The sequence below is a fragment of the Stegastes partitus genome, unplaced genomic scaffold (assembly GCF_000690725.1).
Source record: "Stegastes partitus isolate 25-593 unplaced genomic scaffold, Stegastes_partitus-1.0.2 Scaffold14, whole genome shotgun sequence".
Taxonomy (NCBI): Eukaryota; Metazoa; Chordata; class Actinopteri; family Pomacentridae; genus Stegastes; species Stegastes partitus.
In genome coordinates this window covers 1,082,213-1,098,247 of record NW_007577745.1, presented here as the reverse complement: position 1 = coordinate 1,098,247, position 16,035 = coordinate 1,082,213, and positions in this window count along the sequence as shown.

Sequence of the window (16,035 nt, the reverse complement as noted above, 5' to 3'; positions counted from 1 at the left end):
ATCTTATAGCTGGACCTGTTTACCTGCTGCAACGCTCGCTTCACTCAGAGGCATGAAGGCAGCAGGTTGTCGTGGGTTTAACATGTGAGCACGCGTGGATGTGCAGCACCTCATGCCGTCCATTTACAGGCACTTAGACTGTAAGTGGTGTTGTATTAACTATGTACGGTAACCTAACTGGGCTAAACAAACCCAGCACTGACATGCACGCTAACCAAACAAACGGTACAATAGCTACAAACAAGCTGTGTGTTGAATCAATAGTGGCAGAGAGCAGAGGTGTGTGTGCACAGAGAGAACAGGCTGTTCTTGTGCCGGGCTTCGTGAATCCTGCACAGCTTTGCCCACAGAGGCGCCCCAGAGCCAAAAGGCTTATCAGGACATATTTGGCCCTACATGGACCAGACTCTGCTAATCCCCCTTTATAATTTCAGGCACATTTCTAGGATTCCTCGGGGCCAGTTGTGAGCAGCAGGCCAAAGAGAGGGGTGGTTTTCCTCTCTTTTTTTGTGAGGTGAGATTTACAGTTCAGTTGTGTGTGAATGATATAAACACCAGAGGTCTGGAGAGTTTGATGGACGCTGCAGGAAATGCTCACCTGTGAAGAGGAAGTGAATGAAGAGTGATCAAACTGAGCTCAGTCAGTACGTTTTTATGTGTCTACCTGCTTTACTGCACTTTCTGTTATTGTGTTTTTTTCCCATGTTCCACCGAAGGGAACAGGGATACAGAGGCTTCACGTCCAGAACGTCTCTCCTCCCAGTCCAACCCTCCTCCCCTCCCCGCCCGTAGCCACGGTGACGTCCTCACACACAGGAAGCTCCTTATAAAGTTAGCCAGCGAGGGAAGAAGAAAAAAAAAAGAACTAAGTCAGGGAGGAAGATAAGCAGGCAGAGCCAGAGGCAGCTCTGATGAGAGCTCTAGATGGCAGATGAAAGAACTGGGGTCAGAGAGGATATCCTTCCCAGGAGAGATTACTCTGCGTTTTCTGTGGAACTGCCTCATGACTCAGTCCGAGCATTATTCACCACATCCAGAAATCTCTCCCTCAAAAGTGACACCTTTGGCTCGTGAAACAGGGCAGAATTCCCCTCAGTGGCTCACATTCCAGCCCGACGTATCCGCACACAGCTACGCTTCAGCTGATGAGTCCCTCAGCAGCAGGAAGGGTGGAGTCTGGCTGCAATCAAGGAAGAAAAAAAGCCTCTATTACTACTGTAAATGATTTATTCGCTGTGGAGGTCACAGCATTGATAGCCCCTGCCTGCTGAGGTAATTAAGTTATGTGCATATTCAGCGTTCATCCAAAGTTCACGCTGATACAAACAGTGCAGCAGCAGCTTTACGGTCGTAGTAAGGTGACGTCAAGGCTGCAGAAGACTCCAGTGAACAGGTGTTGGATTCACACTGTTTACATTCTTCCTCCTCAACAAAAGGCACTTTTCAAGGTTTGTTGGTATTGAGAACGAGAATGAAAGGTTGAATAGTGGCAAGCAAAGTGTGCAGCTTTTATTTTGATAGGATGTAGACCCTGCAGAAAGCCACTAAGAAGGCCAGAGCAGTCCCAGTACAGACGGAGATGGCTGTCCTCCTCACTCCGTTTAAGGAGTGATGCCCTAGTTAAGGCTGATAGTCCACAGAGCTCCCCGAGAGCCGTCTAAGGACTGAAAATGAACAGGATCGTTGTTTTTGCTTTCATCCTGTCGCATGGTTTTCATCAAGCAGGTCAAGTTGCTGTGATGGAGACTGTGGTCACATGATAAGACCATCAAACCCCAACTTTACTCTGACACACCTGAACGAGCCTTAAAAAGAAGTTTGCAAGTAGAATTTTTCACTATTTGTACTCTCAAAATCCATCCATCCCTCATCTCTACACCTTAACCCTCACCAGGGTCATGGGGGGCGGAGCCTATCCCAGCTGACTCAGGGTGAAGGCAGGTTCACCTGGACAGGTAACCAGTCTATCACAGGGCTACACTTAGAGACAGACAACCAAGCACACTCACATTCACACCTACGGACAATTTACAATCACCAATTAACCTCAGCATGTTTGTGGACTGTGGGAGGAAGCCGGAGAACCCGGAGAGAACCCACGCTGCACGGGGAGAACATGGAGACTCCACGCAGGAAGATCCCGGGTGTCCTCACCGGGACGCCAACCGGCGACCTTCTATTGAAGGCGCTAACGGTGCTAACCACTGATCCACCTGCAGACCCTCCTCCCAGTATGTCTTGGAAATTACAATTGAAAAGTTTATGCACAATTTTGTGAGACATAAAAACATAAAAGACAGAAGTGCTCTGGTCTGTCTGCTACTGAGCAGGAGTCCGTGATCGTCCACGTGGTTGTGGTTTTAATAAGTTGGTCTTCTTTGCTGATAGCTTCCCATTTCATGATCTTTCGTCGTGGTGAACTGTTGTGTTTGTTTCCTAACAGACTCTATGTGGTCCATTGTACTGGAACGGATAAATGTGTTTATGTGTTCAACCTCTTTGCTGCTGGGATCCATATTTCTTATGTTAAACTGGACTGAACTTGACTGTTGTCCCTTCTTACCTTCTGTGACGTCTCCACCGAGCTCTCTTATTCAAACTCTGTTAGAAAAGCAGCTCTAAATGTAACTGTGGTGTATATACAAATATAGACCAATAATAAGACAGTTGTGTTGCTGCTAGCTGCTCTTTAAGATTCTACTTTTTAAAGGTTTTTTTTGTGTTGTGAGTCTTTATGTTGGTCACTTGTCTTGCACCATGAATAAAGAATAACGACTGTGCTGTTTGTTTTTAAAGAAAGCCTCTAAAATCAGTGGAAACATGTTGATTCGTCCTGCCGACGACTAGATGAGACTTTATCCTGTCAGAGCAGTAAATACGGGACGATGCTACGGTGCCAAACCACCAGGCGAGCCAGGTTTGTGGTTTCTAATCGCTCAAACATCATGTCAGCCGTCGTCACGTGATCCTTTCATCTGACTCTCAGCGAGAACTTTTTCCAAAATGCTGATTTACTGCTTTAAGTGCTTTGAGAAACAAAATTCAGTGTTTGTGTGGCGGCATAAATTATATCTCAACACGCTGTCAAATAAAGCCAAAACCTCGCTTTGAGTCGTCCGCTTCAGTGTTTATTGGCAGTAAAAACAATTAGTAAATGGTTTACTGCTCTCTATAATGCAGTCGGAGGCCAGTGTTTAAAAAGCTCTGACGCCTCCTGTGTGAGTGGAGACGACGGTACTGATGTATGTTTCCAGAGGAGAAGCGCTGTTAGCATCATTACACTAGCATATCCTGTAGTGTGTCACCGACCCTTTAATAAATGTGTGTATGCTGCTGATAAATGCAGACAGGAGGCCTTACAGTAAAGTGTTGATGAATGAGTTACTGTGGTGAGGATGAAGGCTGTCCATCAGCACCTGCTTTCACTCAGAACCACACAGCAGTAGCCGAGAATGCGTTTTGTTCTCAATGTGCCTGCATCCTGCCCTCGCTCTTCACACTGAGACCAGCTGTGAGTCCCGGCCGGGGAAGCAGCAGCCAGTTCTCCGGCTGACACATCGCAGTGCGTTGCTGCTGGATGGCGGTTTCGTCTGGCAGACCCACACACTCTTGGCTCCTGCCGTGGAAACAAAACACAAATCCCCAGGCAACGGGCTGTCATCTCTCACTACAATGTAAATACGACCATATTAAAGCACTTCTGCTCCTTGCCCATACCAAACTCCTGAGACTCCCTCCGGCTGCCTGAGTTATTAATCACTTCCTGTATTGGTACAAAGGCTTCTGGGAAATGGAGGGACTTTAGTGTAAATTGGCTCACATGCAGGTATTTTCTATTTTGGAGCGCGATGTAATCAAAAGCAGCAATAAGGAGTCATCGTTGCATCACTCCTCAGCATTGTTGTGTTGAGTGGTTGGAGTGCAGCCGCAGCCTGCTGTTAGCGATGGGTGGAGCGAGCCAGTCCGCCTCCTGGATGATGACAGGGTGTGTTTAGTCTCCAGGACCCGAGGATCGCTTTAGACGTAGACCGGGGGAGTGATTGGTGAGCTCATCCTGCGACTGAATCAAAGTCATGGTAGTAATTATCAGAGTGGCGACCATACGGTGCTGATTATTCCCTTTTCAATAGAAGGCTGTAAGAAAGATGGGAACATAGTTTAACGATTACTTTGGCAGTCACACATAATCCTATACATAAAAAACACACCGAAAAAAAGGTGGATGTTTGGGGAGAAGCTGTGAAAACAACAGCTGTGGTGTGATGGAGGACGTCACGCTGGTCCGACGCTCTGGTCCGGAGCCAGCTCTGCTCTGGGCTGGACTGACTGACACAGATGGAGCGGGGTCCCAGTGTGCCCTGTTTCCGGCCTCACACTGTCCACATCGTCAGCCATCTTCCTCCTACACTTTTATTTTCTGCTGTGACTGCGTTACTGAATCCAGAGAGGGTCACATGAAGAAACACATCACCGGCTCCCTGCAAGGTAATGCCTGTATTGTCTTTCAAGCACAAAACAGGAGTTTCTGGCATTAGGCCGACGAGGATCCCAGGTTTCCTGTGGTCCTGATGTCAGCCTATAGCAGAGCGGCTTCAGGCTTCGCTTGGTGAGCAATCTATTAATCTTAAGTAACAACTGGCTGCGGGGGGAGATTTCTCTTTCCCTGATTTCCTGCTTCAACCTCACCCATGGGACATATTGAGACACGGTGGGACAGCAGGCCCCCGGTTCTTCTGATAAAGTTTTCAGATGTTGTCCACCAAGGAGATCAGAAGGCTCGCCATTAAAGGGGGGCACTTATAATGGAGGAGGTATAAATCAATAGCCACAGGGTTAGAAAAGCAGTGCTCTCCAGGTACAGCAAGAAGACAGAAAAACACATGTGTTAGAGGGATGCAGTCCACAGATGAGCTGCAGGCTGAACAAGTCCTGTTTTCCCATTTGTGTGAGTGTGCATGAACGTGTGCATAGCAGAGCCTGATGACAGCGACTGAGTCATCCAGGGCAGAGTATGTGCTTTGTGAGAGCGCCTTTTGTTCCATTCACACATGGATTTAGGGTGCCTGATGAAATCAGCCAGACTACCTGATCCGGCGCTGGGCAGCAGCCACATTAATTCCTCACAACAGCAATGCTTTGGATCACTGCTCACACAAGCCTCCTAATGAGCCGCTTCAGGGGAATAGAGACGAGGTCCGGCTCCCGTTTTCCATCCAGCAGGTTGGCTGTGCAGACGCATATGTTAGGGGCAGAACACGGTGCTCCAGGGAGAGAACCCTGCATGGGTGGAAAGGCTCAGTCCTGACCCAGACCCTAGACTGTGAGGGCACAATAATGGCCTCCAGGCTACACCATGAAAACCAAGCCAGGTGGGTAACTAAACTGCCATCTACGCTCACATTGTTTGTTCCTTTACTTCAGAGTTAATGCAAAGTCACACACACTGGAAAACAGAGAAGTCTGAACAGTTGGAGCTTCAGAACATCATTATAGTCAGAGGTGGAAGGATCACCTACTAAAGTTAAAGTACTAACACCACGTTATCCTGCATTCACAAACCTGCCTGGGTGAAAGTACACAAGTATCACCAGCAACATGTACTTCATCACATTTTAACAGAAAATGCTTCCTGTCATCGTTTGACCATTTAAACGATGTTTATTTTATTATTAATACCACTTCTGCATTCATGTGTGCGTCACATTTTAAACGTTTACTGGTGAGCTGATTCAACTCCTTCATAAACTTTCTAGTGGTTTTTATCTGCAGCAGTGCATCACGTTGGACAGGATCCTGGTATGTTTGGACCATCACTGTCCCTGTTCTCGGCTCTGTGCATGTTCCAGCTAATCCAGGAGGCTTCTTAAACGGTTTATTGAGCTTTAAAGTAGGACTTTTTTTCTCAAGCTGGACAGGAACACTTAATCCTTCCACTCAGACACTAAATTAAAGCACAAGTGCCTCAAATTTATACCTAATTACATCAGCTAAGCCGGTGAAGTTGTCTGTTACTGGGTATACAGAAATCCTCCTTGTTTTAACAGTTTCATATTACACTCATTATGGACAAATGATAAGCTACAGAATCAAGAAATGTATGTCTAACAAAGTGTGTCTAAAAATGTCATCTGACAGGAAAATTCTCCCAAAACTAAAATATTCTCAGAGTTGCTGTGTTTTCCTGCCATTCATTACCGTTGATGTTTGCATGTTTGCAGCAGATGTTTATGAGCACTGACTGTGTGCTGATGGTGGGTGTGGAGGTGGGTAACACATGTAATGTCCTCCAGCTCCACACGCTGGGACATTATGATGCATGGAAGCTGAAACTCTGTCCTAAAGGTCATTCTTACACTTAGCATCTCCATCTTCATTATCTGTACTTGCTCCTAAAATGGTGAAAAAAACAATGATGGAAAATGGCTTAAACTGCTCCACGATAATGAGAGGAGGCAACACGGAGGTCAAATTAGAGCCTTCAGCGGAGCCACCTTGCTCTGTTGTATATTTAGCTTCGAGTGGAAAGAACATTCACAGTCAAGTTTAAATAAGGGCTGTAATTATCCTGGAGCCAGCAGATTATTCTCAGCTCCTCAGAAAAATAATGGCTTATCCCCGCTGCACCATTTATTTTTAAATGTAACGAGTAAAACGTTTCTGAGGTCTGATGGCTTCGACAGCGTTATAAAAACGGTGAGGATCTCAGACATACGTCACGCTTCGCCTCCTTTACATGAAGCCTGTAGGGTCAGTCGGACGGACAGCTTCTGCTGGAGGACATGTGAAGGATGGGACTGTGGCTCATAAATCAAACAAAAATCTCAGTTTGTCCTCATCTTCTTTCCGCCTTCCGGCAAACTCCGGAGACGCTGTCCTCCTCGCGCCGCTGTGGTCCCTGGCAGGAAGTAAATCAGCCGAGGAGCCGCCCCAGACCAAACAGCGGAGGGCCTCTGGAGCCTGGAGGCGTGTGGGAGGTGTGCACCGAGCTCACGGGGCACAATGTGCTGCTTACTTCCTTGTCAAGTAAAAAAACAGACTTTGCCGTACACACAGATGTGCGCATAAACTCACATTGAGTCATACGAAAAACTGTGCACACATAGACGCCTGCACATACCTGAGTTTACACTGAGGCCGAAGACAAACAGACACAGAGGCAGACGGAGACGCAGTCGTGTTCGTTGGCTGTTGAACTCAAACACTTGGTATTCCTGCCTCACTCCAAACAAACCCGTGAGAGCAGCAGTCTGTAGTTAACGCCCTCAAATCTTCCTCGAAAACTGTATTTATGGGAAAGCTCCTGACATAATGACTCCATCATTAGGAGCCTTCTCTGAAACATGTTGCTGAAGCGTCGTTTTACAAGTCTCTAGGAGATATCACACTCACATTTGACCTCACACTGCCTTTGCTGAAGGACCAGCTTTAAATAGGGGCTCACGTCGAAGTGGTTCAGACACGCTGTGACACCGTGCTCGTGTTAAAGAGCCTCGTACGTTATCTGTCGTGACCTGAACCGGGCCCTGGACGTGTCTTTCTTCAGAAGACTAAAAGAACATCCGCTCTGCTGTCCCGCTGATTCGACCACATATCCTGTGGAAACCTTCTCAGCTCACATCAGATGTGTGTGTTTCTGGGAGATCGGACACATTAGAAATCAGACAACGGCCCTCGAGCATGTCTCTCTATGATTAACTACAGCCTGATAATTAGCTCTCCTAATTAAAACGCTGCTGGAATAATACAGAACACACTCCAGCACAGAGCTTCAGAAGAAAACGTGAGTAGTTTTCCACGAGCTGATGTGACTTCAGAGACGTCTCTATCTGGTTCCTTCGTTTGTGTGCCGACCATTTAATTACCACTTGTGTATCCTTGACAAGGATGAGCCGAGCTACCTGACGACCAATGGCAGTCTTCAGCTCGTTATTTCATTTCGGTAACTCTTAGCTTAATATCTACATTAGTCCCACCAAGGATTGCATTTTCCCAAAGACGGAGCCTCTCAGGCCGCCGTCGTATCAGGAACCAGCTAAAGGACGTCGAGACAGACGGACGGACGGACGGACGGACGGACGAGGAGGCTGCTTGCTTCTGTGTGTTTACTCAGTTTACAGTCCAAACTGAAAGCAAGCGTTTTACAGCCGGTCGTCTCTCCTCACAGACGGTGTTATACATTAATACAGCAGAATCCTCCAAGTGGCTGTTTGGCAAAGGCAGACGGTGGAATTTTACAGACTCTTGCTGTTGATATAAAACAGCGTGCTTCTGTTCGCTGAGCGTGCTCTGAGCTGATCCAGTCTTTTTTGATGTGAGCTCGCAAAGTGTTCCTACCAGGACCTGCTAATTAAGTTCATGCTCATTAAAGTGCTGAAAGTAGCTCCTTTGAAACACTGTCTGGAATGCTGCAAAGACCAAACAAATCCCAGTAAATCTCTCAGTCCAAGTCTTTTCAGATTCAGAGTCAGACAATCGGCGGTTGGACCGAGTGTCTGTGCTCGGTGCCGGTGAGAAAGCAGGATGGAATTCAGGATGTAAAGGTGTTTTTCACATGGAGGTCCAGTGAAGCGCTGCCATCTGAGGCCCTGCAGACTATTTACTATTTGCACTAGAGAGGGGAAGCTCGTTCTCCAAAACTCTCTCAGCACTAGCTCGTGGATGCATACCAAACTCAAGCCAGATAAGATTGTGAGTCATTGAAAGGGGTCCAAAACAGCCAGCTCTTCCTCCCCGCTTCCAACAGCTCCTTTCAGGGATATCTCTACCCGGCCTTGTATCAGGACAGGAAGCACCCAGCTGAGAGAGACAAGACCCGCTCGGCTTCCTCTGGCTTTTCCCTGCCCTGGGAAACTGGGCTAATAGGAAGTAGATAAAACACTGGAAACTGAAAAAAGGTCAAGTTTGTGTTGGTGCAGATGCAGGTACAGTGGGTCCACGTGTGTGATGTTAGAGTCTGAAATAAAGTCATCATGAGATGAAGAGCAGAGCTCAGAGTGTCAGCGTGTTGTTGGCACTCGGCGTGAGAAGACACAGACGTGACACTCGATGTGTTTTCCTCGTCCCCGGTTGCCTGATGCTCCGGTCAGCAGCAGGCGATCGGAGGAGGTCTGGGTTTTGTTATGGAAAAGACTGGAGCCTGACGAAGGTGCACCGAGCTCCTTACTTGTACAACAGCGAGCGCACCACTCCTTGCTGTCTGCCGGCCTTTTGTGTTTGCACAGGCACGTGTCCGCCTGACGTAACGCATGTGGCATGGCCGCGGCTAACACTGCTGTTGTCATGTCTCTCTAAAGCTGATGTAGTATTAGTGATATTTACACCTTGAGTCAAATTATGGTGAGGAAGGGAAAAGGAATCTCTGGGCCTAAATATTCGTCTTCATCCTAAATCAGTGGGATGATTCACATGGAAAAGAGGGAGTTGGAGAGGAGGAGTTAGAGAGAGATGGGTCAGGGAGTAGTCACAGAGCGAAGCCACCCACACTTACCACAAAGGCTTGAGTCATGCGGTTTGGTTGGCACACGGCTGTGGGACGGGGACATTACTCTGGGTCTCCTCTACAGGATGTGCTGCCCGACCCGGAGCCAGGTCCTGAACCAACCCACAGCGGAGCCGCGGTGACTGTCGTGGCTGATTAACAGACGCGCAATTATCTCAGTCGTGACATATGACCCTGCAGGGCGCACACCTCTGCAGCTCGGAGTCGTGCAGGTTGTCATGAGCGTCGCTCCTCGGCGGTGTGGGCGTGGCCATGTTTCTCCTGTGAATAAGTGAGCTGAAGACTGTTTTCATTCTGTTGCTCTGATCATTTCATTTTCCACTTTTGGAAAAAAAAAACACTTAATGTGAAAAAGAATGACTAACTGTTAAGTTATTGGAGTGACAAATAACTTTCTGTGCTGTGTTTGGACAGCAGTTATACATACATTTATAAAGCCTGTGTTGTACGCTGAGTGCTTGATCCATGTTGCACAACAGCGTCATTCATGTCTGTGTTCATGGTAAAAACAAGACAGACAGACAAACATTCTCCTACAGACGGATATCACATTCTTCCACATGCCAAAACCGAGACTTCTGAGGAGGATCAGAGCGACCTGTGGTGCAATCGTTCTTCTGAGAGCGTTTTATTGTTCTCGTTAGCAGCTATCAGCTGAGTAGCTGTGATCATATGTAACACCTGATGCTGTGTTTGTTTTTGCACTCGGCCTCTGTTTCCTGTTTTTGTCCCTGGTCACTCACTCCGTCTCCCTCCGGTTTGTGTTTTCCAGCTGATAAACCGTCCCTCCTATGGACACTGAGATAAGAGCTGGTGATTATGGCAGGTAGCCTCGTCAGCGTGCACTCCTCAGGGCCTGGTGTGTATAAATGTGTCCTTACCAGCTCTCCGAGGGCTTAAGGGTGTTTCCTGATCGGATCTGCCAAGATGTCCTTTGCTGCAGTGACACACAGCGTGGAAACTTTCCTGGAGAGCGAGCTTTGTGTGACATGATTACTCAGCAGCCAGAGGCCGAGCTGCGTTGGCGGCCATTGAACTGGGAGCAGGTACAGCTCCGGCGTTAGTCAGCTCGGCCACATGCCGGAAACTAACTCACACATGAGCAAGAACTCAACACCTGCGCAAAATTATTGTCCCAAAAATTATTATGCCACGTCATCGTTCCAGCCGCATTGTTACCAAAAGCCTGGGAAAAGTTAAACAGTTCAGAGCCAGCTCATCCCAAAGGCCGGTCCTCGCTGGAAAGAGCTCAGTGAGCAACAGATCCAAGCGCGCCGGCTTGTTGGAATAATGTTGTGGCGAACCCGCGTGTTTACAGAACTTCCCATTGTGGTAAACATGGATTAAAAAAAGTCTGACAGCTTTTAAACTCCCACCACCCACACTGTCTCATGCCGGCAGGACGTGGTTGAGAATGCAGCCTGAGCTGGGCGCAGACCGTCTTCTGTTCCCACTAACTCCATTTTGTGCGGCTGACAGATCTGAGTCTAGTGTTTCATACACATACAAAACCCACACATTGTTTGTTTGACTTGTTGCCCCGGTGATAGTGGCATCTCTCAATAGTTGACCTGAATAGATGCCGTGGGGGTAGCGACGGGCACAGCTTCATTTGCTCTGCTTCCGCCAAACCTATGAGGATAGAAAATGGATCAGACGTGCTGCAGGAGTGGAAATCTGTCGTGGCAAATAAATTAGGCCCGGCTTGTTTGCTCTGGGTCGCTTTAAGTATACAGTGTTGATTAGATTTACTGTCAACTGCACACACATATAGTGCACACAGCTTGGTGTTATTGGGTTAAATAAGCTCTTTCCCATAATTACGGTCCAAACGAGGTCACCGCCGGTGCTGAGTGTTTGATCGGTAACGCTAGCTGGCGTCGAGGAAGGCTCGAGTGTCTTAATGCGCCGCTGAGAGTCTGTTTCTGGAGTGACAGTGATGGAGAGGAGACCAAAACGGATCTGGATGGGACGGGCAGGGGGCTGTTTGTTTCAGGATCAACAGGCTGTTCAGTTCTTACCCTGCTAGCTGGTCGATAGGTGCAGGGCTGTATTACTGCCGTGTGATTGTTTTACAACCCGCTGGCACCAGACCGTCTGCCTCAGGTAGGATCTGCACCTGTGAGCAACACAACTGATAGTGCACAAACACACAGGTCTGGAGACAACCTCCGAGGCCTGGAAGCTGACTGTCTCCTGACTCAGAGAATCAGGTACTTTATGAGTAAGTATGGGGAGCCGGACGAGACAGGACAGTCTCACCTTTGAAACGACAGTAAAATAGCAACTGTTCTAACGAGATGAGCATAAATAATCTGAGTGAAGTCAAGTGTGAAATTACAGACGCTCCCATTCACTTCTAAAGCTGTGTTCATGGCGTTTGCAAGGAATCCTCTCATCACAAACTCATGCAAGAAATCCAGCTAACGAGAAACTTTTCAGGCTTTTAACAGTTCGGCAGTGCTATCAAGAAATCAAAGGGTTTCAAAGAGCGCCTCTTGCAGAGGGCTCAAACGCTTGTCAGATAATCGTGGGGCAACACTGAAGGTTTGTCATCTGTGACTGGTTGGACCTGATCTGTCACATGTGTCTGTGTCCTCTCGTCGAGCACAGAGGGTGGGGTTTACCCCTGGCCTGGCTGCAGTGAGAGGGAGAAAAAAAAGGGTTTACATTGACTTTTCCATACATCTAAACATTTTCTCAAAGTTAGTAGGTTAAAATAATTCCTAAATTAGATTTAAATGGTTGTGTAACTCCTGAAAGTACGTCACTAAAGCTGTGCCTCTGACTTCTTCTGTCAGTGTCCCTGTGACGAAGGCTCACTGCTGCTGCTGCACTGACAGCATGTAGTTTACACAAAGCCTCACATATATTCCAGCAGCTGCAGAACACTTTATCTGCACCATCTTGGATGCATGACTTGGATCTCCATTGCATGCACTCAGTGAAGGAAGAAAAAAACAGGTCAGCATATTGTGCAACCATTTGGCACCGAGATCGCTGTGTGTGTCAGGTCATGTTAGCAAATGTGCACGGCAACATATAAATTGCATTGTGTAATTTGAGCTTGCATGCGTAACTGCCTTTGTGTCCACCTACGTAGGTAAATATATTTTACCTTCAGCATAGACGTTGGAGGTTCAAACTTGGCCTCTCTCTCTCTGGATGTATTTAAAAAAAACAAACCAAAAAAAAAAAAAAAAAACTTGAAATGTCAAACAGGAAAGTCAGGATTTATGAGAGCAGAAAAATGTGTGGCTGCAAGGTTAACCCAGTGTTGTACAGGAGAGAAAAAACACACTGATCTCAGGCTGAGCTCCCCCCTTTCATGTCAGCCACTATCGCCGCCTCCTCACCTCTGGACACCAGTCCATGTGTTTCCATCACCTGTGGGTCTGAGCAGATACTGCACGGCTCAGTGTGTGTGTGTGTGTGTGTGTGTGTCATATGGCCACGGTTTACAAACACAGTCTGCCTCCCGTTACCGGACACCGGAGCTATTCTGGCCTCCTCTTCCGATGCACACCATCCTAGTGTCCGGTCTCCATGTGGAAGTCTGCAAGCCAAGGTCACCGGGTCACATTCCTCCAGCTCTTTGGCATCCTGCCCCAGGGTTCAAGTAGTGTGGAAGTGTGTGTGAGTGAGTGTGTGTGTGTTTGTATGGTGTGTGTGTTTGTGTGTTTGTATGGTGTGTGTGCATGAGTTGTTTGTCTTTCATGCCACAAACTGCATTCTGTCAGAGGAGAAGCATTGCCACAGAGTTCTGCTTTGGCGACAGATAGAGGTACACACACACACACACACACACACACACACACACACACACCGTATTTGAAATATAGAGCTTTAAAAGGCCATGTTATACAGGAGTGTGATTAATGCAGCGTACTATCAACAGTCCTGGTCGTCTGGGAGGTGAGCGCTATGAGAAGCTGCTGTGTGCTCGCGGCTGGACACCGATCTCCCGCAGGATCGATTGCAGATAGACATATTTTAAGTCTATCTGGTTGATTTAGTCTCTGTGCACTCGACACTTGAGCGCACCAGCGGAAGCGAAGGCAGTCAGTAAAGCACTGCAGTGTGAGAAATTCAACACAGTTTGGCAGGTAAAAAATCCTGTTCGAGTCCACCAGAGGCACAGAAATAAACACAGAGCGCAGCGCTAATGCTAACCCAATTCCATGCTCACTGGAGAGCTGTGGAACAAGGCTAGAGATGGATAATCCTTATCCTTATCTTCAGATTATGATCTGTTATGCAAGTAAAAAATGACCAGACTGCACCATAAAGTGGTCGATTCAAGTATAGCAGAGATATAATAAAACAGAATCAGAAGCTGACACACTTCTCGTGCAGCTGAACGGCTTCTCTCCGGCTCAACAGTCCCATTAAGAACACAAGTTATCTATGACTTCATACCAATGCAGATATGTACATACATTACGCTTTTATGTGTTTTATATTATAGCTCGCTGCCTCACACACTGATGGGACGTTCTTTAGCCAGATGTCACATTAGAAACCAAAGTTGTTTCATGAATTTGATGTAAAAAGTGCAATATTTGATGCATGTGTGCGTTTTATTGAATTAAAAGTACGAAGCAGCAGGAAAACCAAGAAATGCATGAAAGCACTGAAGAAAGAAACTCAGAAGTGAACTCCAACACAATACCTGAGTTTATATACTTTCTTATATTGTGTTCAGGGCTGCAGGTGGCTCAGTGGTTAGCACTGTTAGCGCCTCACAGCTAGAAGGTCTCCGGTTGGCGTCCCGGTGAGGACACCCGGGATCTTCCTGCGTGGAGTCTCCATGTTCTCCCCGTGCAGCGTGGGTTCTCTCCGGGTTCTCCGGCTTCCTCCCACAGTCCAGAAACATGCTGAGGTTAATTGGTGATTGTAAATTGTCCGTAGGTGTGAATGTGAGTGTGCTTGGTTGTCTGTCTCTAAGTGTAGCCCTGTGATAGACTGGTTACCTGTCCAGGTGAACCTGCCTTCACCCTGAGTCAGCTGGGATAGACTGGTTACCTGAGTATATATATATACTTTATTATATTGTGTTCAATAACTGACTACTACTTGTCCACATTCCTTCCATTTGTGGACACAGTAAGAGAAGTGATGGCTTCCTCTGAACAGACTTGTTTGTTCTGGTCGTCCAGAGAGACTGCAGAGGTTCAGGTGATCCTGAGGTGAACGCCGCCCTGTCCTGGTCTTATCTTCTTTCCTGGCCAGCATCTGGAGCGGGCGGATGAATCTGATGAGCCCACAGAGGAAGATGTTTGCATCAGATCTCCGTCTGTCTGGAGAGGGAGAGGCGAGGGGCGTGGGAGGACGAGACAAAGCCTTTTCTCCTGCAGCAGCTGTGATTACACGAGAACGCCCGTCCATCACTAACAGGAGACACGTCTGATCGCCGCAGACAGACTAAATACAAACAGCGCTGGAGGCCTCTGGCTGGATCAACCCACTGATTCCAGCCAATCAATCTGAAAAACACGTGTGGCTTCAATTTGTGCACCTTAGATTTTACATTGAAGTCGTGATATTAAGTTCAAACATTTGCATTCTTCATGAACACTGATGTTTACAGTAACCGCAGCTTCAACTGAAGGGATTCTGTTCTAATTGGTGATTTGTTTCAGTCGTGAACCGAGTCGGTGTGGAAACTCTAACTTGGTGGTGCTGGATGAAAAGTCACGACTAGTCACTGCCAGCATTGTTAGGATTACATGCAGTAAAAGTCAAACACGCTGCCTCTGGGTGCCATTAAAGTTTATTTCTCCAGTCCTACACTAACAGAGTGTTGGATCGCCGCCGTCCCGCTGAAGCAACACTCAGCTCCTCTGGTTTATGAATAACTGTCTCATGTTTACATCAGGATTTGGAGACTGTAAATTCTTCACAGTGACTCATTTTAGAATAACGGCACCGGTCAGGTTCTCCACAGCGAGATAATGAATCTGTGAATCAAGTCACAACATAAATAAACCAAAGAACTGATGGATCCGTTCCACTCATAGAGGCAGGAGCAGCATCCACACAGAGGGAGCGTCTCTGGTAGCAGCTGTAAAGTTAAATAGTAAAAAACACAAGAAAACATTCAGCCTGCATGTCCTCCTGAACAATCCACCTTCATCTGAATTCAGAAAGCAGTTTGTTCTCCAGTAGAAACAACCTTTTCTTTCAAACATTACCTCTGAATAAACCTGATATGTTGTCAGATGTACCGTGTTTACAGCAGGACAGCCAGGCCTGAACCCAAACAAAGCCGTTTTCCAGAACTTCCTGGAGTTCTGTTCCCTGAAATTCCAAGAGTGCTGCCGGAAATCCACCATGAGGCAACAGGCTGCCCCCCTGAAAGGGTCGCCCAGTGTGAATGAGTCCACAGAGCGAACATGGCCGTGGCTGACAGACGGACTGAGTCAGCGCCGCATTCCAGTGGAGTCAACCGTCCACTTTACCCTCCGCACGCGCACACACACACACACACACACACACACACACACACACACACACACACACACACACACACACAC